At 34.9% G+C, this 23,770-nt stretch overlaps 2 protein-coding genes across 24 annotated transcripts in view; one reads left to right on the top strand and one right to left on the bottom strand.

Annotated features, from left to right (window-relative positions):
* Marchf7 (membrane associated ring-CH-type finger 7) overlaps window positions 1–3,577 on the bottom strand; it is a 53,274-nt gene extending 49,697 nt beyond the window's left edge. For all 6 annotated transcript variants that reach the window (XR_007350944.1, XR_001502777.2, XR_007350945.1 and 3 more), the window contains exon 1: window positions 3,532–3,577. The gene's annotated coding sequence lies outside the window, so the exon portion shown is untranslated. The remainder of the gene's footprint in view (window positions 1–3,531) is intronic.
* Window positions 3,578–3,588: 11 nt separating this feature from the next.
* Baz2b (bromodomain adjacent to zinc finger domain 2B) overlaps window positions 3,589–23,770 on the top strand; it is a 362,220-nt gene continuing 342,038 nt past the window's right edge. For all 18 annotated transcript variants that reach the window (XM_048812354.1, XM_048812353.1, XM_048812351.1 and 15 more), the window contains exons 1-2: window positions 3,589–3,695; window positions 5,260–5,444. The gene's annotated coding sequence lies outside the window, so the exon portion shown is untranslated. The remainder of the gene's footprint in view (window positions 3,696–5,259; window positions 5,445–23,770) is intronic.

Here is a 23,770-nt window from a genome sequence, read left to right as displayed (position 1 = left end):
CCTTATCTCAAAAAAAAAAAAAAAAGCAGTAGGGATATGGGCTCAGTGGTTAAGTGTCCCTGGGTTCAGTCACCAGAAAAAAAAAAAAAATCTTAAAATTGTCTAACTGTGGATAAAATATGGATAAAAAAATCCCTCCACCATAAAATGGAAACACCTTTGCAATGCAATCCTAACAGTCTGCCCTGGACAAGACAGAGTCTCATTTTCCCATCCCCCTCAATGTGAACTAGCCTTGTAAGAGACACTGTGATGATTTGAAAAGGTTTTAAGAAGTTTTATAACTACCATTTTTACTCTTGGAATGTTATCTGAGACATCCATGTCATAAAAAAAAAATCACACGGACAAGGCCTAGATGTCAACCAACACCAACTGAGAAACCAATTGAGAGCCACTACCAGACATGTGAGTAACAACATCTTGAACCTCCCAGCCTGGGAAACCCTCCAACTGAAAGCTGGTACACAAGTGAGCCCAGACAAAACCAGAACTGCCCAACAGGCACAACGAACAGGGGGGGGGAAACAGTAAATAGTTATTAATTCATTAGGTTTTAAGGTGGTTTGTTATGCATCAACAGCACAAAAGCTTCCTAACAGTGTAACTTTTACTTTCCTAATATTATTCGATGTGAAAAATCTGATTCTAACAGATTCTGACTCAAAATTTATCTTAAATATTAAGGAAGGTTAGTTAATGAGTTGCCAAGAGCACAACATTACTATATGATAAATTTGTGGCACAAAGGCCAGAGTTTCACACAAAACGTAAATGTGTTTTGATAGGTGAGAATCTTCCAGAAGAGTTACAATTCCATTATTTATCTATACTTCCTTATCCTTCTGTTTAAAACAAACAAACAACAACAACAGCAAAAACCACTAGATCCTGGATAAAACTTTTTTTTTTTTGGTTAATGAGAAATTATTTGTTGATTCCAGTGAACAGGGAGACATGGAAGATAACAATAGCAAAATGAGAGAAAGCAAAGGACTTTTGGGGCCTTAAAAAAAAAAAATCCCTGATTTTTAGCTGATATAATTTATGGCATAAAAATATACCCCCCAAAAGTCTCAACATCCCCATGGGAAAAATAACTATGGTGTTTCCTACATTAGAGAACTTGTTCTTGAAGTGATTTTACTCTGTAGGTGTCATGTTTCAATCTTCATTCAGGAAGTGGAAACCATTTTAGGGTTCTTTCTGGAAAGTGAGAAACGTGTGATAACCAGCTTTTAAGGTTCAAACCTTGCATTTTCTTAAAGAAGTTGACAAAAATAAGCATAGAGCAATAGTGATTTTAAAACTACGTGTTAACTTATCTAGTTTAACCAGTAGAGTCAAAAGAAATGTATTTGAGAACAGGTAAAACTGGCTTTGAGCACAATAAGTTCATATCAGAACAGAAAAATTAGAAATGAAGATCAGAGAAAACCAAAACCCAGCCAACTCTCCAATTATAAAGTAATTTTATCACCTACACCCAACCATTTTGGGTTGATCTTACAATAAGCAACTTTTGTGATTAATTAATTCCCTATAATAAAATTCTGCTTGAGTGAATTCCAGTAATCTTAGTACGAACTTAAAATCTTTTCCATTTTAATTTTAATTATTCTAATGTGACCCATTGTTGATTTCATGATTTAGCTGTTAAAAGGTACATTAATTTATTGCTTAGAAATGAAGTTTGATGCAAACCTATGCATTTCACTTAAGTATTTCATATTATTTTTTTAAAATTTATTACTAGTACTTAATTATCTGTGGAAATAGGTTTCAGCTATGGGAAGCAAACTGTCACTTCCTAAAACAGACCATATCATGACTTTGCAGTTTTCTTATCAAAGTCCTAGCCATCTTTCACATCTTAGTTCAAGCAATACTTCCTGTAAAATTTCCCCCCAAGATTAAGCACCCCTGCTTTATGCTACCACAGTACTACAAAGTACACTAAGACAATAATAGTAGTTTCTTTATATACTAGTCTGATGACTAAATTGTGAGCCGTGGAGAGAAGCACTATGTCAAGCTCCTTCTTGTAATGAGAAGCCCTAATCTACTAGCCAGAAAATAAAGTATGCAGTATCAAAACATTTTACATTACTTGATAAATTTTGCACTATAAAATTACTTGCTAAAAATATTTTAAAATGTGGGCAATTCTTGAACATATACAAGATGAAGAGGTGTAAGAGATGGGATATATAGCTGCCTAAAAAACACATGACAGTCACTGATGACATGTCCATGTTGACACTTTCATGAAGAACATACAGGGGAAATAAGCCCTCTTATCAACATGGCAGAAGAAAAGACATCACTTGAATTTATTATAGAAGGAGTTCTTATTAAAGACACCTGACCCTGGGCTAGGAGTAAAGCTTTGTAGTACAGTGGGTGCTTGGCATGCACATGACCCTAAATTGGATAAAGACACCTGACCCATCATGACACTGAAAATAACCCAAGATTATGCAAGTTGACCATTTAGGTTAAAAGAATAGTTATTAAAAGTTCTTATCTAAAAAAACCTTTGTAATACAGACCTTGAATTTAACTGCAATGTTCCTGAGGAAACCTCAAGAGGTTAAATAATTATGACAAAAATCGACTCAAACCAGGTTTTCCTACCCTAGTGCACCACTCTCACTTCATGAAATACTTAAAGAGCAACAAAATAAATCCTCCATTTCTGAAACAAATTTGTTACCTCATAAAAATCACTAGTTAACACTAGCTATCTGCTTTCATAATGGTTTACTATTTGCCTCAAATCAAAAATTCATCTCAAAGGCCTTACCTTTCAATACTGGACAGAATTGGCGAAGATGGGCATAAGAAACGGGGAGATTTAAAATCATAAAAAAAAAGTCCTACAAAAATTGGGTCCCTACTAAATTCAATTTTACATGCCACGCTTAATAGTATCAGACAGCAGTCATAACGAATTTATTACTCACACAGATTTTCAATATTGATATTGACTTTGGAACAAAGGAAAAAGTATTAACTGTAGTATTTTGCTGTGTGTTTACGTTCATCTTCACTACGCAGTTTCATCGAAATCAGAGTATTCTACTACTCGCGCCTTCCATATTTTCACTTCTTAGGCCAACAGGTCTGTTCTAATACATATCGCCACGTATTTCAATTGAAGAATACATTATCTACCATAAAAAGTGTCACGATATTCAGGAAGTGGAGCTGTCAATTAAGGACCCTTCACCGAATACAAGGGGCTGACAAAGTCTCTTCAATTCGAGGCAGGGTTCGCTAAGCCCTAACCCTCCCCGCCAACACCGCACTCACTGAATACCTCACTCGCGACACCCCAGACTCGCAAGGCGCGGTTGGACCCTCCGGACACCAGCCGAGTAGAGGGCCACCCCGGGCCAAAGTAGGACACCAGTGCCTTCCCCGCGCCCACCACGCGTCCAAATGGAAGACGCACAATCCTGTCCTACACCCGTCACAAACTCCTACACCGGTCTACTGGGTACCGGCGGCGGAGGCCTGCACCGGGACCCAGCTCCTGCACCCCATCCGGCGAGGTGGCGGCCTCTATGCCCAGGCCCGCACTTGGTGGCCTCCCNGAAGCCGGCGCGCTCGACGTACCCCACCGCGGGGTGGTGCTCTGACTGCGGCAGCCGTTGAAGGGCTGCGCCCCGGGAGGCAGCGAGGCGTCACGGGTAAGCTGCTGAGGCTGGGCGGCCGGCGTGCTTGTGGCTGGGCGTGCGTGTGTGCGGGCGCGGGGAGCGGGCGCTGGAGGCCTGGCCCTGGTTGGCCGTCCTCGATTTGCTGACAGGGAGCTCCTAGCCAGCCTCCTTACTGCCTGGCGCCCGGGTCGCCGCCCACAGGCTCTCGCCCCCTGGGGCCAACCTGCAGGGCCACAACTGGAAAAACCACCTTTTTTTTTTTTTTTTTCCTTTTTCGAGCGCTTGGCAAGTGGCGCAGTGAACGTTTATCGGGTTGAATGAAGCACTGCCTTTTCCAGCCTTCCCTTCTCCCCGCCTTCTCCTTGCCCTCGCTGTCTGATTTGAAGCCAACCCTTGAAGGGTTTAGTTTGTCCACCTGTGGTGGTGTCCTTGTGGTAATGAAGCCTTGGTGGGGTACTTTCACAATCATATCGTTTAAAATCATAATATTACCCTTTGATAGTGTAACTGCAGATTTTGCAGTAAAATTTCACTTATAAAAAGGGAGGGAAATTGTGACAAATGGTTTGTGAAAATTAGACGAAACTTTCAAAACTACTGTGAATGTAAAATAAGAGGTAAGTAACTGATACATAAAGGAATAGGCTAAAGGAAAAAGCCACAATTTGTGTGGATTTCGATGATATGTGGATTTTGAATAATACATTAAACAAAATTTTTAATGTTAAAGATCAGTTACTTATTGAACCTTGGACATATACTTAAGGCAGTCAGCATTATAATGTTATTAAAAACAATCTATTGATTCCTAAAAATTCCATAAGTGGGATATGATGTTTATATGTATTTGTCATTTCATCTGAAGGGAATGGAATATCAATGTCTATCATCCTCATTTTACTGTATCTTGGAGACTGTCTTTCACTATATTTTAAAATATTGTGAATTTTGAAGATTTTTTTTTCCCCACTACTGGGGATTGCTGTACCACTGAGCTACATCTCCAGTCCTTTTATTTTAAGACAGAGTCTTGCTCAGTTGCTAAATTTCTGAGGCTGGCCTCAAACCTGCCATCCTCTATTCTCAGCCTGACAAGTCCCTGGAATTACAGGGGTGTCCCATGGCACCTGGCTAATGTTTGATTATGTTAAAAGTTGACACAGATTTCACTCTTTTAGGGTATGAGATGAAGATTAAATGTCTAGTGCCGGGTAAAGTGAACACAGATTACTTGTGAGGAAGTTATTTTGCCAGTTTGAGTGGCCCTATAGCACAGTGGATGTATAAATAAATACACACACACACACACACACACACACTCTCTCTCTCTCCCTGAAGAATTAGACTGCATGGATTCAAATCTTAGTCATGCCTCTTACTACCTTATCTTGAACAGTTCTTTAACCTTGCTAAGATTAGGCTTCCTGTGAAATTGGAGTTAATAAAAAATACTTATATCTCACAGGTTGTCAAAGGGATTAAATGAGATCGTGCTGTCAGTTTCTAAAGCATAGTCATCATTCCAAAACTATTAGCTATTACATTCCATGTCTAAACCACCACTAATATTGTGTTTCTGGGGCTTAATATCATATAGGACCCTTAAACATCTTTTCAAGTTTATTCAACGCCAAGAGAAATGATGGCATCATTTTCCTGAGCTATGGCAATCAGACCTGGTAGTGGGAACTTCTCTGCAGAACTCCCAAACCTGGCAAGAATGCTGCAGATTTTGGCAGATGATGGCTTCATCCCCTCCCAGCACTAATGATATTATTAGAGGTGAGTGTGGCACCAATCCCCCAGAGATTCCAGATTTTAGTATTATTATTGATGCTAGTAAGTAAAGGTCACTAATAAATCTGGTTTTATTCTTTTTTAATTCTCAAATTTCTTTTAATTAGTTTTACATGACAGTAGGATGCATTTATCCACTTTGTTATATCATACATACATGGGATATAATTTCATTTTCATGTTGCAGAATCATATTGGTCATGTAGTCACATATATACATAAAGTAATAATGTCTGTTTCATTCTACTATTTTTCCTATCCCCACATCCCCTCCCCACTCCCTTAATCTAAGGTAACGCTATTCTTCCCTAGTGCCCCTGCCTTATTGTGAATTAGCATCCGCATATAGAGAAAACATTCAGCTTTTGATTTTGTGTTATTTCGCTTAGCATGATATTCTCCCAACTCCAACCATTTACTGGCAAATGCCATAATTTCACTCTTCTTTAAAGCTGAGTAATATTCTATAGAGTATATATACCTCATTTTTTTTTTATCCATTCACCTATTGAGGGACACCTAGATTGATACCATAGTCTAGCTATTGTGAATTGAGTTGCTATAAACATTGATTTTGCTATGTCACTATAATTTTCCTTTGGGTATAAACTAGGTCAGGCTGGTTCCATTCCAAGTTTTCTGAGGAATCTCCATACTGCTTTCCATAGTGGTTGCACCAATTTGCAGTCCCACCAGCTATGTATGAGTGTACCTTTTTCACTGCATCCTTGCCAACATTTATTGTTGCCTCTATTCTTGATGATTGCCATTCTGACAGGAGTAAGAGGAGGAAATCTTACAGTAGTTTTTATTTACATTTCTCTAATTGCTAGAGATATTGAACACTTTTTCATATATTTGTATTTCTTCTGGGAAGTGTCTTTTCAGTTCCTTAGCTCACTTATTGATTGGGTTATTATTATTTTTTTTTTTTAGTGTTAAGCTTTTAAGTTCTTTATATATACTAGAGATGAATGCTTTATCAGAGGTGCTTGTGGTAAAAGATTTTCTCCCAATCTGTAGGCTCTCTCCTTACATCATTAATTATTACCTTTGCTGAGAAGAAGCTTTTTAATCTGAATCCATCACATTTATTGATTCTTGATTTTACTTTTTGTTCTTTAGGAGTCTTGTTAAGGAAGTCACATCCTAGGCTGACACAGTGAAGATTTGGGCCTGTTTTTTCTTCTATTAGGCACAGGGTCTGTTCTAGTGCCTAAGTCTTTGATCCACTTTGAATTGATTTTTGGGCAAAGTGAGAGATAGAGGTTTAATTTCATTTTGCTACATATGGATTTCCAGTTTTCCCAGCACCATTTGTTGAAGAGGCTATCTTTTCTCTAATGAATGTTTTTGACATCCTTGTCTGAGGTAACCATATTTATGTGGGTTTGACTCTGTGTCCTCTATTCTGTACCATTGGTCTACAAGTCTATCTTGGTGCTGATACCATGCCGTTTTTGGTACTATATTTCTGTAGTATAGTTTAAGGTCTAGTATTGTGATGCCTCCTGCTTCACTTTTCTTGCTAAGGATTGCTTTAGCTATTCTGGGTCTCTTATTTTTCCAAATGAATTTCATGATTGCTTTTTCTCTTTCCATGAAGAATGTCATTGGGATTTTAATAGGAATTGCATTAAATCTGTATAGCACTTTTGGTAGTATGGTCATTTTGACAATATTAATTCTGCCTATCCAGCAGCACGGGAGATCTTTCCATCATCTGAGGTTTTCAATTTCTTTCTTTAGTGTTCCGTAGTTTTCATTGTAGAGGTCTTTCACCTCTTTTGTTAGATTGATTCCCAGGTATTTTATATTTTTTGAGGCTATTGTAAATGGAGTAGTTTTTCTAATTACACTTTCAATGAATTTATCACTGATGTATAGGAATGCATTTGATTTATGGGTGTTGATTTTATATCCTACTACTTTGCTGAATTCATTTATTAGTTCTAGAACTTTTCTGGTGGAATTTTTTGGATCTTCTAGATATAGAATCATGTCATCAGCAAGTAGTGACAGTTTCAGTTCTTCTTTACTTATTTGTATACCTTTAATTTCTTTCTTTTCTAATTGCTCTGGCTAGAGTCTAAAGGATGATATTGAACAGAAGTGGTGAAAGAAGACACCCTTGTCTTGTTCTAGTTTTTAGAGGCAATGCTTTCAATTTTTTTCCATTTAGAATGATGCTGGCCTTGGGTTTAGCATATATAGCTTTTACAATGTTGAGATACATTCCTACTATCCCTAGTTTTTCTAGTGTTTTGAACATGAAGGTGTGCTGTATTTTGTCAAATGCTTTTTCTGCATCTATTGAGATGATCATATGGGTCTTATCTTTAAGTCTATTGATGTGATGAATTACATTTATTGATCTCGGTTTGTTGAACCAACACTGCATCCCTGGGATGAACCCCACTTGATCGTGGTGCACTATCTTTTCAATATGTTTTTGTATTTGAATTTTATTGAGAATTTTTGCATCTATTTTCATCAGGGATATTGATCTGAACTTTTTTTTCCTTGATGTGTCTTTGTCTAGTTTTGGTATCAGGTCTTGTAGAACGAGGCTGAGAATCCATCTGGTCCTGGGCTTTTCTTGATTGGTAGGCTTTTGATAAGTTTTCTATTTCATTACTTTAAATTGATCTGTTTAAATCATGTATGACCTCCTTATTCAGTTTGGATAGGTAATAAGTCTCTAGAAATTTGTTGATGTCTTTGATATTTTCTATTTTATTGGAGTATAAATTTTCAAAATAGTTTCTAATTATCTTCTGTATTTCAGGCGTGTCGGTTGTGATTTTTTTTTTCTTCATCTTGTATTTTAGTAATTTGAGTTTTCTCTCTTTTTCTCTTCATTAACATGGCTAGGGGTTTATATATTTTATTTATTTTTTCAAAGAACCAACTTTTTGTTTTGTCAATTTTTTTCAATTGTTTCTTTTGTTTTGATTTCATTAATTTCAGCTCTGATTTTAATTATTTCCTGTCTTCTAGTGCTTTTGTTGTTGATTTGTTCTTCTTTTTCTAGGGCTTTGAGATGTAGTGTTAGGTCATTTATTTGTTGACTTTTTATTTTTTTAATGAATGCACTCAATGCAATAAACTTTCCTCTTAGTATGCCTTCATAGTGTACCATAGATTTTGATATGTTGTATCAGTGTTCTCATTTACCTCTAAGAATTTTTTTATTTCATTCTTGATTTCTTCTACTATCCATTCATCATTCAATTGTGTATTATTTAGTCTCCATTTGTTCTAGTAGCTTGTATTTTTAATCTTATCATTGATTTCTAATTTCATTGCATTGTGGTCTGCTAGAATTTTATTATCTCTGTTTTTTTTTTTATTTACTAAGAGTTGCTTTGTGGCATAAGATATGGTCTATTTTAGAGAAGGAGCCATGTATTGCTGAGAAGAAAGTATATTTGCTCATTGGTAGATGAGATATTCTATATATGTCTGTTAAGTCTAAATTGTTGATTATAGTATTTAGTTATATAGTTTCCTTATTTAGTTTTTGTTTGGAAGATCTGTCCAGTAGTGAGAGTGGTGTGTTAAATTCACCCAGTATTATTGTATTGTTGTCTATCTGACTCTTGTAATTGAGAAGGCTTTGTTTGATGTACATAGATGCTCCATGGTTTGGAGCATAAATATTTATAATTGTTATGTCCTGCTTATATATACTTCCTTTAAAAAGTATGAAATGTCCTACTTTGCATCTTCTGATTAACTGTGGTTTGAAGTCTACTTTGATGAAATGAGAATGGGAAATCCCTGCTTGTTTACGCAGTCCATATGAGTGGTATGTTTTTTCCCATCCTTTTACCTTCAGCCTATGAATGTCTTTGCCCATGAGGTGAGTCTCTTGAAGATAGCATATTGTTGGGCCTTGCTTTTTAATCCAATCTGCCAGCTTGCATCTTTTGATTGATAAGTTTAGGCTGTTAACATTCAAGGTTATTACTGAGATATGATTTGTATTCCCTGTCATTTTTATTTATTTGTGGTTTTTGATTTGTCTTAGTTTCTGATTTAGTTCAGTGTCCTTTTAGTGTAGATCCTTCCTTTGCTGGTTTTCACTTTTTTTTTTTTTCATTTGATCCTCATGGAATATTTTGTTGAGAATGCTCTGTAGTGTAGGCTTTCTAGTTGTGAATTCTTTTATTTTTTGCTTATCTTGGAATGTTTTAATTTCATCTTCAAATCTGAAACTTACTTTTGCTGGATATAAAGTTCTTGGTTGGCATCTGTTTTCTTTCAGAATTTGAAATATATTATTCTAGGACCTCCTAGCTTTGAGGGTCTGGGCTGAGAAATCAGTTGAAATTGGAATTGGTTTATATATACATATTTTGATTTTTTTCCTCTCATAGCCTTTAAGGTTTGTTTTATCTTTATTCTCTGTGTTAGTCATTTTCATTATAATGTGTCTTGGGATGGGTCTGCTGTAATTTTGTACATTTGGGGTCCTTTAAGCCTCTTGTATTTGATTTTTTATTCCATTCTTTAGATTTGGGAAATTTTCTGCTATTGTATCATTTAAAAGATTGTGCATTCCTTCAGTTTGTATCTCTACTTTTTCATCTATTTTGATAACTCTTAAATTTGGTCCTTTCATGTTATTCCATAATTCTTGGATGTTCTGTTCATGGTTTCTTACTATATTCTCCACACATTCAACTCTACTTTCAATATTATATATTTTGTCTTCATTGTCTGAGGTTCTGTCTTCCAAGTAGTTTAGTCTGTTGGTGACGCTTTCTATGGAATTTATAATTTGGTTTACTGATTCCTTCATTTTGAGGATTTCTGCTTGTTATTTTTTTTTCCCACGATCTCTAACTCTTTACTGAAGTGGTCTTTCACTTTTTATATTTTTTCTTTGATTTCACTCGAGTTTATCCTTTACTTCACATATCAATTTAACTATATACAATCTGAACTCCTTCTTGGACATTTCTTTTATTGTGTTATCAGTGGCTTCTGTTGTTGAAGCATCTCGGTTTGTTTAGGGTGCTTTTTTCCCTTGTTTTTTCATGTTGTTAGTGTGTTTTCCCATCTAAAAGTATGGATCTAAGGCAGGATAAATTCTGCCCTGTAGACCGATAGTGTCCCTGAGGGTTTCCAGTGCTTCCTCTTTACTGGTGAGAACAATATCAATAGCACTCAGTGTACATAATATGTAGCCTTAAACGTAATAGCTCCCACTACGTCGTCTACTGCTTTTTTGCATTAAACCAAAATTATGAGTTCAATAACTATCTATAAACAGAATATCTGTTAAAATGATTTACAATTTCAGTGATAAGAGAACAGAGGTAATGTAGTAAGTAATATTTGTAAGAGAGGAAGAGACAAGCTAGAAGTAAAAATTCACAGGAAGATTGGAAGAGGAGCTGACAGAGATTGGCTTTTGGTTGGAGAAAAACTGGAAAGAATATCCAAGAAAATATATGAGAGAGGATGAATACGAATAAAGAGAAAAAAATTAAAAACATAAGAATTCAACAGAAATGCAAAATACCATTCAATTATCATTGTCCTACACATAGTGATGCATAAAAAACATCCTGTTCCAAATATGGTAGAAAGATAGTGAATCAAAAAATAAAATAAATCTTGCTGGAAAGTTGATCTGTCTCCGTCAATGTTCAACAGTTTCTCAGCCCTGTCTCTTGACGTCTCTCAAGATCACCAAACCCAGATCAGCCCTTGCAAACCCAGACTCTGTCCCACCAATTTGGGCTTCAGATACTTCAGGCTCAGACATACTGCAGTCCCGAGATCTCAGTGGTGCTCCTACTTGCAGAGAGACCACCAGGGATATATTCATGAAAAGGAGTAAACCTGAGATAAAGCAGCAAGACAAGGGCTACCAGTACTCTCAGCAAGAAGTTACCAGGCTCCTCCAAACCCACAGGCACACCTGCACTGGACCTGCAGGTCCCATTTGGTGTCCCCAGACAAAGCTCTTGTGGTGGTAAGCCTGCTGGCACCCAGGCCTCAGGCCCTGGCTTGTGTCCCAAAATGGGTGCAGCCACCTGCAACTAAACCTGGAGTCTCCCCTGAAGTAGTCCTCTTTGCCGTGGTAGCAGCAGTAGTGGGGGTGGTTGTTGGCAGCAGGTAGCTGGTCAGCAGTAGCTGTGGCTGCAACTGCAGCTGTGGGGGCAGCATCACGGGCGATCTTCAGGAGTTAACAGCAGTGTCAGCTTCAGTTGCATCTGGGGCAGCGGTTTCTTCTGTGGCAGCAGTGGAATCAGAGGGAGCAGCAGTGGCGGTAGTGGTGCAGGAGGTAGCCATGCAGGCGGCTGTGTTTTTATTGATTAAGTATGATTAATTGTGTCATTATCAACAAATAAGTATTGAGATTTTACTACATCAAAGACATTTTGCTAGGAATTAGAGATAAATATAGGGATAATAGTGACCTTTCTTTTCTGAACTCAAAATCAAGACAGTGATTTGACAGTCAACTATCTGAAATCAGAACCGTTCTAAACAATTTAGACACCATGGCTACCTTTCATCTATGGAGTTCCCCCACTTGACGTTTCTTTGCTAAACTTTTTATTCTTTGTGACTGACTGGCACTCTTTTCTGTATCTAAACATCTTTGTTCACCACTTGCCAATACCATTTGGGTTTGATCCCCAGCACTGCAAAAACAAAGAAAAGAAAACAAAGCATTCAAAACATCAGTTGGTTAATGTTTGCTAGGTTAGCAGTAAAAGCGTTCAGTCCCAAAAACAATAGTCAAAAAGATAAAAAAAGAAAGAAAGAAAGAAAGAAACACATCTCAAAACTCTTTCTGAAAAAATCGCTCTTACATATAACTTTCAGTCCATAGCTCATAATTAATAGGAAGATCATTTCTTAGTTTCTCCAGAATATCTGACCTGACCAGGAAAAATTCCCAACTTCTGGGGCATAGTTCCTATTCCGTATGAAAGTGCTTTTCATATTGCCTTAATAAAGGCAGCTATCTTACCAATAAAACTAGAATTTGGAAAACTATGGTACACAGGACAAATCTGGCCCAGCACCTGTTATTGTAAATACTTTTATTGGAACACAGTCATGCTCATTAGCTTATGTATTGTCTATGGAATAGGATTCTCCAGAAAACAGAATCAATCATATACATTATCTATTAAGAGATTTACATTAAAGAATTAGCTGATGCAGTTGTGGGGTTTGCACATTTAAAATTAGGTAGGGCAGACTGGCAGCCTGGGAACTCATATAGGAGTTGATACTGCAGTCACAGAATTTCTTCTGTAGGAAATCTCATTTGTTGCTCTTAAGGCTGATTGGATGAGGCCCATCCACTTTATAGAGAGTAATCTTCCTTTCTTAAAGTCAGCAGATTGTAGATGTTGATCACAACTACAAAATACCTTCACAGCAATACCTAGAGTGTTACTGACTGTGTAACTGTGTACTGTAACCTTGCCACATTGGCATATAAAATTAGCCATCGCCCATCCATGGTGATTTCTCCTTGCAATAACAGAATTGAGTAGTTGTGACAGAGGCAATATGAGACAAAAATCCTAGTCAATATTTGGTTCTTTATAGAACATTTGCTGATTTTTGGAGTAAACCATAAAACTAGATTGAACTAACCTCTGTTCTTATAATGGAGTCTAGACAAATACATGCAGACACATGCTTGCTTATGCATACCCACACAAATATACATAGAAACTTCACAATGATGATAATCAAGAATTGTTGGACTGGGAGTATAACTGAGTGGGAGAGTGATTACCTGGGTTCAATCCCCAGCATCCCTCAACCAAAAAAAAAAAAAAAAAACTGGCCTTCCTGGCCACTTCAGATTACATTTTATGAAACTAGAAATAGGAAAGGATACTAATGTAAATTCCTTCTGAAAAGTTTTTATATCTCCCTTCTTATCTTAAATTGTTTCATGTGTACATAAATACACAGATTAGTATGTAAGCAATTACATATCATACATGTTATTTTATTGTAGTCCTTTTCCTTTCTTCCCCTTTTTCTTTCCTTCCTCTCCCTTTTCCTTTTTAATTTGGCTCTCTTGCCTAGATCTATTACTTTATTTATTTATTTTAAAGTTCAAGGCCAGCCTGGGCAATTTATTTTATTTATTTGTATGTGGTGCCGGGAATAGAACCCAGTGCCTCACACATGCTAGGCAAGTGCCCTAAGACTGCGCCACAACCCCAGCCCAGGATCTATTACTTTATAAACATCCTTTGCAACCTACATTGACAAACTGTATATCTGTCTATTTTTTTCTCTAAACTGTATACTGTATATCTGTCTATTTTTTTCTCTGTATGATCACATAATCTTAAAAGGTCTCTGTGTATATGTGTGTTGTGTGTATATAGAGATATGTGTACACAGAAATACTTATATTTAGATATATTGATTTTTAATCATTTATTTTATAAACAGTATAAAATGTAAACGTGTATATTTAGGGCCAGGAGTACAGGTCAGTGGTAGAGCATTCACTTAGTATGCAGGAGGCCTTGGGTTCTATTTCTAGCACTGCAAAAACAAAACAAAACAAAGCAAAAAAAAAACCCCTAAAAACATGTATCTTCATCTTACGTTTTTTCCTCAATAGTATTTCTTCTCTGAAAGTTTATTTGTAATTGGTTATTTATCTTTTACTATCAATTTGCAATTCTTACTACCATTCTGTTGCCTTGGTGTTTTCTCACCTCTATTGATTTTGCATTTACTATCTTTTCTTATATATAGACACTTTTTATCATTAAAGTTGTGATTCCTTTTTAACTTCTAGATTTCCAGTTTAGGTTTAAAAAAATCTTAACTATGCCTGAATCGTATTATATAGTACCCTAGGTGTTCTAGATTAAGTAATCTTTTTTTTTTTTTTTTTGGTATTGGGGTTTGAACCCAGGGATGCTTACCCAACCAAGCCACATCCCCAGCCCTTTTTAATATTTTATTTGAAGGCAGGGTCTTGCTCAATTGCTAAGTGCCACACTAATCTACTGAGGCTGGCTTTGAACTCATGATCCTCCTGTCTCAGCTTCTCAAATTGCTGGGATTACAGGCATATGCCACTATGCAAAGCAAGATTAAGTAATCTTAATTAATCTCTTATGTTTAAAAAATTTTCATTTTTATATGTAGAATAACATTATAGGATCTAGTTTTATGTTCTCTAAAGGTAGCCAGGTGTGTCAGTAGCATTTATAAATACTTCATTCTTTTCTATGTAATTAGAAAGACTATCTTTGTCATATATTAAATTTTTAAATTTTTTAAAATATATTTTTAGCTGTTGATAGACCTTTAATTTATTTATTCATATGTGGTGTTGAGAACCGAACCCAGTGCCTCACACATGCCAGGCAAGTGCACTACCGCTGAGCCCTAGCCCCAGCCCCAAATTTTTAAATTTATACTGAATTTATTTCTGGATTTTTCTATCCTGAGAAGGATGTTATTTGACATTACAAGCACTAAACTGTTTAAAAAACAGTTACTACCTTTTGAATCTTATTTGTTAATACTTTTCTGCAATTCTGTCACCTTTCTATTCTATGATAATTGAATTTCCTCTAGAATCACCCATATGCCTAAGTGCTTTTTGCATTATATAATGCATGTTAGGTTATCAGTCTGCCTAAAATTATCTTAATTCCTTTTTTCCACTTTTATTATTTTCCTTCATCAGCAATTTGCTAAAGCCATTGAATATACTTCAGTTACTTAAAAACACCTCATTAGAGCTTTTTGTATATCACAACCATTTTTTAAAACTGTACAGGTTCACACATGCATCAAATTAATTAGTTTCTCAACCCTGTTTGTTGTCCCAGAGTCCAGTCTTTAAGTTTTGTACCATGGAGCTTTAGCTACTCTTTTTTTTTTTTTTTTTAACTTTTTTGTAGTTGTATATGGACAGCATGCCTTTATTTAATTTACTTTTTTTAATACTTGTGCTGAGGATTGAAGCCAGTGCCTCACACATGCTAGGCAAGTGCTGTGCCACTGAGCTACAGCCCAGCCCACTTTAGCCACTCTTAACAGCAAGTCTGCCATTGTATCATGCTCAGTATAGAAGAAATCATGCTTTTTTTTTCATATTATAACATCATAAATAGTATGGAAATGATGATATACTTTAAATATTTTGCATAAAATGTGGTTATAAGTCTTAACTTTTGCATAACATATAAGCATTTTGGTGATGATTATTGATTTGTCGTGGTTTGAATATTGTCCTCTGCAAAACTGAGAATTCTGCACTTTTAAAAATTATATTCTAACTTAGTTTTTAGAGTTTGTTATTTGGTACTTTTTTTTTTTTTTTTTTTTTTTGTACTAAGATTGAACCCAGAGGCCCACTGAACTAAAATCTTCAGCCTTTTTATTTTTTATTTTGAGACAGGGTCTTGCTAAATTGCTGAGACTAGCCTCAAGCTTGCAGTCCTCCTGCCTCTCAGCCTCCCCAGCTCTGGGATTACAGGCATGTTTCACGACTCCTGGCTACATTTTTGTTTCTTTCCATAGGATTAATTTTGCATTAATTTGTGGGAAGACTTTTCTTGGGAAATTGATTATTTCATTGTTTTCAAATTCATTAAAGTATTCTTTTTAGCTTGTGTTTATCTCACATCGTTACTTACATTGAGAGTTTAGTAGCAAGGAACAATAGTGCCCACATGTAATCACAGCTATGCGGTAGGCTGAGGCAGAAGGATGGCAAGTTTGTGGTTAGGTTCAGTAACTTAGTGAAACCCTCTCTCAAAAAGTTTGACAAAAGGCCTGGAGCTATAGCCTAATGGTACAATTCCTGGGTTCAGTCCCTAGTACTAGAAAACAGCAACAACAACAACAAAACTCAGAATTTAAACATGTATTTGCATATTATGGTATTCATGAAAATATGGAAGACATTTTAATGAATATTTGATTACTTCATAACTTTTAACAGTCTTTTAATATACTGATGTGACTGTTTTATGTTTGAATATATTATCTCAGGTGAATAACCAAATTTTTTTGTTACATAAATTTTATGATTACTTCTAATAATACAAAAAAATTACTAGAGTAGTTCTAAAATACAATTTTTTGTAAGGTTGTTTATCAGGATTTTAATACGCTTTATTAATAATTTTCAGTCTCAATAAATAAGGCATTAATCATTGTAGCATTTAGGCTGAGGGTACAGCTTAGTGATAGAGCACGTGTTTAGTGTGCACAAGACCCTGGGTTTAATCCCCAGCACCAAAAAATAATAATAGCAGCATTAAAATTTTAATTGGGTAGATTAAAAAAACCTGGAAAAAGTTTGGGTAAGCCACTTGTAGTGGCATTCACCTATAGTCCCAGCTGTTTGGGAGGCTGAAATAGAAATATAGGGGCCAACTTGGGAAATATTGGCAGAATACGTCTCTTAATAATGTTTTAAAAAATAAAATAATTTGGGCAAATAGTTTTATGTTAAATTTAATAATTCTTCTTGATAATGTTCAGAAATAAAATTGCTGTGTTTAGCTTTATGCTTAGAAGAAAGTTACATAGAAACACTTAGCATTTATTCTTTTATTAAAAAATAAATATATAGAAAAGACTAAGAATACTACAACACCTAGCTTCTAAATCAACAAAAGTGGGAGGAAAAAAAAACTCTCAGACTTTGAATAGCAGCTTTATAAGCCTTATTTAGAAGAATTTTGTTTTCTTGGTAGCAGAACCAAGTGTGGAATTTATGCTTTGTTCATAGCAAAATTGGCACAGATCACCCTTGCATGCATTCTTAGCTTGCTTTATGCAGGAAAAGAATTTATAGTTGGGAAGAAATGTACAGAATTATTAATATAAGGCAGGTAAGAAAGCAATTTTAAGAATAGAATATAAAGTAGAATTTTAAAAATCAGATAACAGCTATTAAAAAATACTTGATAGATCTGGGGATAGGATATAATTCAGTGGTAGAGCATGGCATGTGTGAGGCACTGGGCTTAATTCCCAGCACACCCCCCTCCCCACAATTATAAAATTTTAATTAGTAGTGAAATAGTCTCATAACATTTTTTAATAATATTTTTATGTAGTAACCCATCAATTCATACAGATAAGTGAGCAAATTATTTTTACTTGTTAAACAGTGATAGCAAAAACAGAAGAAACAAGTCCTCAGTTCTTTAGAATAAGAGACCAAGCCAGGCAACAGGGTTTGTACCTGAAATCCTAGTTACTTGGAAGACTGAGGCAGGAGGACCATTTCAATAGGAGTTTAAGACCAGTCTGGGCAACATAGTGAGAACCTGTATCAGACAGACACACACACACATACACACACACAGAATATGTCTTTTAAAAATCAAATTTTGTTTTTTAATTTGTGAGAGTAGCCTTCATTATTACTTATAAAAATTAATGAGAAAAGAAAGAATAAAAAAGAATAGTGTCTATGTTGTGTCTATAAATATTATGTTTTAAAATTTTTACTGGAAAATATATGTAAATTTTATGTTACAATAAATTTTTAGCTTGGTGACTGACATTATATTTAGGTTTCATTTGTTAAATAAAATATTCTTTTTGATTGTTATAGCTTAGAAATTTTGTTCTGTAGTGTTTTTTTTTTTTTTAGTTGTTGATAGACCTTTATTCTATTTTATGTATTTATATATATGTGATGCTGAGAATCAAACCCAGTGCCTCACACATGCCAGCCAAGTGTGCTAACATGGAGCCCCAGCCCCAGCCCCTATTCTGTAGTTTTATTGGAGACCAACCATTATTCTGTTTAGCACATCAAAAGTAAGTGTTGTAATAGTTTCCTTAATCAAAAATGTTTGTCAGTAAAATTTGTTAACATTAGGCATAGTTATATCACATATTTAACTATCAAATATATATAACTAGAAATTTAATATAAATTTTACTTGAGTGTCTTTAAGAAAACAGATTACAACACTTTATGAGAATAAGAAAATTTTTATTCCATTAGTATAAAATATTTGTTTAAGTGAAATTTACAAGGAGACAGAATTTATTCTTATAATTATTTTGTAAATTTTGAGTGTTATTAGGGAAATACTATGTTCTGAATGTCACCCAAAATTTGTTTTGAAACTTAATGGCCAATGTAATAGTAGTAAGAAGTAGGGCACTTAGGAGGTGATTTAGTCATGAGAGCAGAGCCTTCATGGATGAGGTCAAGGCCCTTATAAAAGGACTTGAAGGAGTGGATTCACTGCCTTCTGCTTTGTTAGGTGAGGAGGACTTAGCAAAAAAAAAAAAAATTTGCCCCGCCTAAGAATACAACACAAGGCACCTGTGGGAAGCAGAGAGCAACCTTTACCAGACACCAATCTTGCCAACAAGAAGATCTTGGGCTTCCTAGCTTTTAGAATGATAAGAATAGGTTTCTTTTATTTAAAAATCGCAGTATGTGGTATTTTGTTATAGTGGCATAACTGGACTAATGTAATAATAAAGTAGTATGTTTGAATGATCAAACTTTATTTCAATAATGAATGAAGTCGGGGGCTGAGGTTATAGCTCTGTTGTAGAGTACTTGCCTAGCATGTGTAAGGTACTGGGTTTGATCTTCAGCTATATATAATAAATAAATAAATAAATAAAATAAAGATATTGTGACTCCCCAAAATAATAATGAATGGAATACAAACTATCATCTATAAATACATAGTAGATTTTAATACCAAGTAAAATAAAAAATGATTAAAATATTTTCTTTTTATACTAAATATTTATTTTTGATGCTACTGGGGATTGAACCCAGGCCTTTATGCATGCTAGGCAAATGTTTTACCACTAAGCCACATCCTTAGCCCCTGTATACTGAGTATTTTAATAGCAATTGAGGTGTATGACATCTTCCTTGAATTTAAAAGGAAGAAAATAATCTATTTTTATAGATGCCAGTTAAATAAATCATTTAAATGGTTAGGTTGAATATACTTTATAATTCAAATATCTTTAAAATAACCATTATCACAAGTTAATTTTTTCAAATTTAATGTTGTACTTTTTTTCTTTTTGGTAGTGTTACACAGTGTTTATAAAATCTTATATTTAAAATATATAACTTTTTTTTCATGGTATATTCATAAAACTTCACATACTTTATTCAAATAAAGTATTAATGCAAAATTCTCAAAGCTTTTAACTTCTTTTTTAAGAAAATATTTTATAGTTATAGATGGATAGCGTACCTTTATTTGTTTATTTTTATGTGGTACTAAGGATCAAACCCAGTGCCTCACACATGCTAGGCAAGTACTCTGCCACTGAGCTACAACTGTGCCCTTTTTTCTTTTCTTGTAATGCTAGGGGTCAAATTCAGGTCCTTCCACATGCTAGGCAAGCACCACTGAGGTACACATCCCCAGCCTTCTCAAAGCTTTTTAAAGAAACATTTGTCTAAAAGGAATATAGGAATTAGGCATGGTGGCACATGCTTGTAACCTCAGTGACTCAGAAGGCTAAAGCTGGAGGATCACAAGTTAAGCAAGACCCTGTCTCAAAATAAAAATAAGGAAGCGGGGCTGGGATTATTGCTCAGTGGTAGAAAAGCACGCCTAGCACATGCGAGGCCCTGGGTTCGATCCTCAGCACCCACAAAAATAAATAAAATAAAGGTATTGTGTCCAACTACAACTAAAAAATAAATATTAAAATAAGTAAATAAATAAATAAAGAAGGGCTGGGGGTGTAGCTGTGGTAGAATACCCCTGGGTTAAATGTCCAGTACCACCAAAAAAAGAGAAAGAGGTCTGGTAGGGATGTTGTTTAGTGTTCAGTTCCCCTAGGTTCAATGCTCAGTACTGCAAAAAAGAAGAAAATAAGTCAATAGGAATCTTTAGGATTACTTATGTTTGTGATTTGAATTAAATTTATAAAAAATTAAAATAAATTTTAAAAAATTCATTACTTTAATTCAGTTGGTAGGACACATATTTTGGAAACCTTATGCCTTCATTATGTTTGGTTTTACAGCACTGGAGATTGAATTCAAGGCCTCACATGTTAGGAAAATACTCTACCACATTACTATGTTATGTGGTTCCATAATAGTAACACATACCTTCTATATGTTTGTTTTTGTTTTTTTCTTTTTGTTGTTGCTGTTATTGTTGCTGTTTTGTACTGGGGATTGAACCCAGGGGTGCTATACCACTGAGTTACAGCTCCAACCCTTTTTATTTTATTTTGAGACAGGGTCTTGCTAAACTGCTGAGACTGGCCTCAAACTTGCCATCCTCCAGCTCATTTTTCTTAGTCCTTGGGATTACAGGGCTTCATGGATCTGGTGTTACAGCTAGACCTAGAGAGAGGGGTAGAACTCAGATGGGTGGCAAGAAGTAACATTCTGAGTAACTGATTAGTCAAGGTGCAGAGAAAAATATTAGAGAGCATGCATCCACGGAAATTTATTGCCTGTTTCATGAAGAACACAATTAGAAAATTCAAAGTCTGTTTCTAACTCTAGTCTTTTAATAGTAGTGTTGATGTGCTTAGGCCATCTTAAACATTGAGTTGCTATATAGCCTAAAAACCTCAAATGAAAGGGCATCACAGTTTTACAAGGGAAGCTAGAGTTGTCCTTAGTTATATGTTATTAGCCCCTATGTGGGTACTGGGTATGATTAACTCCCTTCTATATTCTTTGCTTTGTCACCACATGCTACTTCTAGTATCTGGAATTACCAGAGGGCAGTCCTTACGAGGTATAGGTATTCAATAAATGTTAACAGAATAAGCAAACATGTTATTGTCTTAGCTATTTGGTTTTTAGTTGCTTAAAAAGTTAAGTAGTAATTATCTAGTAATACTCCATATCCAATAATATAATCAAGACAAGCAAATACTTTTTTGTTGCTAATAAATCTTCAGTCAAGATACTTTTTTATATCAGAAATGTTTCTAGCCATGACAAACATTAAAATTATTACCAGTGCTTTGGATACAATAATGAATAGGTTTTAGGAACTACTGAGAAAGAGAAAGAAAACATTGATTCAGAGGATTATTAAGAATGAACTCATTATCATATAAAAATATGATAGGAAGGACTAAACATTCTTTTCTGTGTGTGTGTGTGTGTGTGTGTGTGTGTGTTTTGATACCAGAGAATGAACCCAAGGGCACTTAACCACTGAGCCACATTCCCAAGCCCTTTTTATTTTTTATTTTGAGAGGGTCTTGCTAAGTTGCCAAGGCTTGCCTTGAATTTGTGATCCTCCTGGCTTATTCTCCGCGGTCACTAGTATTATAGGCATGCATCACCATGCCGCCACACTCCACTCTAAACTAAACATTCTCAACATATGAAGTAGGAGAAGTTCATATTAAAGTATTTTTATATTGAGAAAAGCAAACTGTAAAACTATGTACTAAATAAATAAGTGGCATTTTCTAGAAAGAGAAAAATAGTCTTATGCATGTGAAGTAGCAGTTAACTTTTAGTTAAAAAACAAAAACAAAAAAAATTATTTTTTTTTGTGGTGTTAGGGATTGAACCCAAGGCTTGCATATGCTAGTAGGCAAGTGCTCTACCACAGAGCTATACCTCTAGCCTCTAATAATAAAACATTTTTATGTTGAGGAGCAGATTGTTGGAGAACTCTGAGCTTCACAGGATAGCACAATGAGTTCTACCATTGGTGGTTAGCATTGTAACATACACTAGGCAAAATTATAATTTCTAGTAATATGCATTAAGCCTTTCCATTCTGATATTTTGAAGTACTTTATAAACACTAATTAATTCTTCTAAAACCTATGATGGCTTTATATGATTAAATTAGTTATATATTTCATATGAAGAAACCAAAACTGAGAGAGGCAAGTTATTTACCTAAGATCACATATTATTTAACTGATGGAAACCGAGTTGTTCCATATTCCCATTAATTAAATCTAACTCTTATATAAAATGAAATCACTGTAGTGACACCTAAGGAATGCTCTTGTGGCCCCCCAGAATAAATTAAAAGATATTAAGTCACAGCAATTTAAAGAACTATGTCAATACAATGAGTATTCTAATTTGTTAAGTATAGATTAATATATTTTTATTTTATTTTGAGACAGGGTCTTGCTAAACTGCTGAGACTGGCCTCAAACTTGCCATCCTCCATCATATATATATGATGTTTATATTTAAGAATATAGTAATTTCATTTTATATTTCATTTTCAGTATCGTGGTCATTAGTTTTTATCCACAGGCTCTTTTCATGTAAGCAAACCTCAAAACAGCCAAAACTGGAGACTGAGGTGGAAAGATTGCAAGTTCGAGGCCAACCTGGGAAACTTAGTAAGATCTTTTCTCAAAATAATGAATCAAAAAGGCTGGGGATTTAGCTCAGTGGTAGAGTACCTTTGAATTCAGTCCCCTCTAAAACAAAAATGAAACAAAAAAAAGCAAAATTGGTGTACATTGTGAACCAAATACTCTTAAATGATAAACTACTTACTTAACTTGAATGTTTCAATTAAAAAAAATTTTGTAGTGGAGAACCCTAAACTTTTTTTTCTACTGTAGTCATCTCTGATTAGATACATGATTTTTGAATATTTAAATGTTATAGTAGGAGTATAATATCTTCAGAAAAAAATTATACTATATTAACAAATGATCAGCTGTTTTCAGTTTTATCCACATATAGTATATCATTGCAATGGTAGAGTAGACAAATCCCAGATCATTAAAAACCTGACAATTCTTCATCTAGGAAAAACAAACTACTTACAAAAATATTTTAAAATATTAAAAGATTGGGTAGCTGAAGTAATGACAGATACATTTTAATTAATTAATCTGAATCTCCCCATACATCCTCTAAAACACAGTAAAGAAGAACAGATAAAACTATCCAGAATGCTCCAACTTAAAATTATCTGTAAATCAGAAAATAATACCAAATTCTAGTCAGCCACCATTCAATCCCTTGCGTAAACCTTGGTGGAGAACAAGAGTTAACTGGAAAAAACTGTACCGGAGAAGGGAGCTAGTGACAGGTTTAAAATGATTGACCTAAAATTGTTCATAGAAGTTTCTCTTGAAATACTGATTGATCGCAGCATACTGCAGACAAAGGACTTTCAAGTTTGTGAAGAACTCAAGGAGGCAGTTTTGGGTAAAAAAAGGAAAGAATAGATGCCCTTCAATAGACGAATGGATAAAAAAATGTGGCATTTATACACAATAGAGTATTATGCAGCACTAAAAAATGACAAAATCATGGAATTTGCAGGGAAATGGATGGCATTAGAGCAGATTATGCT

This window comes from Marmota marmota, unplaced genomic scaffold (genome assembly GCF_001458135.2).
Source record: "Marmota marmota marmota unplaced genomic scaffold, marMar, whole genome shotgun sequence".
Taxonomy (NCBI): Eukaryota; Metazoa; Chordata; class Mammalia; order Rodentia; family Sciuridae; genus Marmota; species Marmota marmota.
Note: the sequence above shows the minus strand (reverse complement) of the source record. Positions and strands in the feature narration are given on the sequence as shown.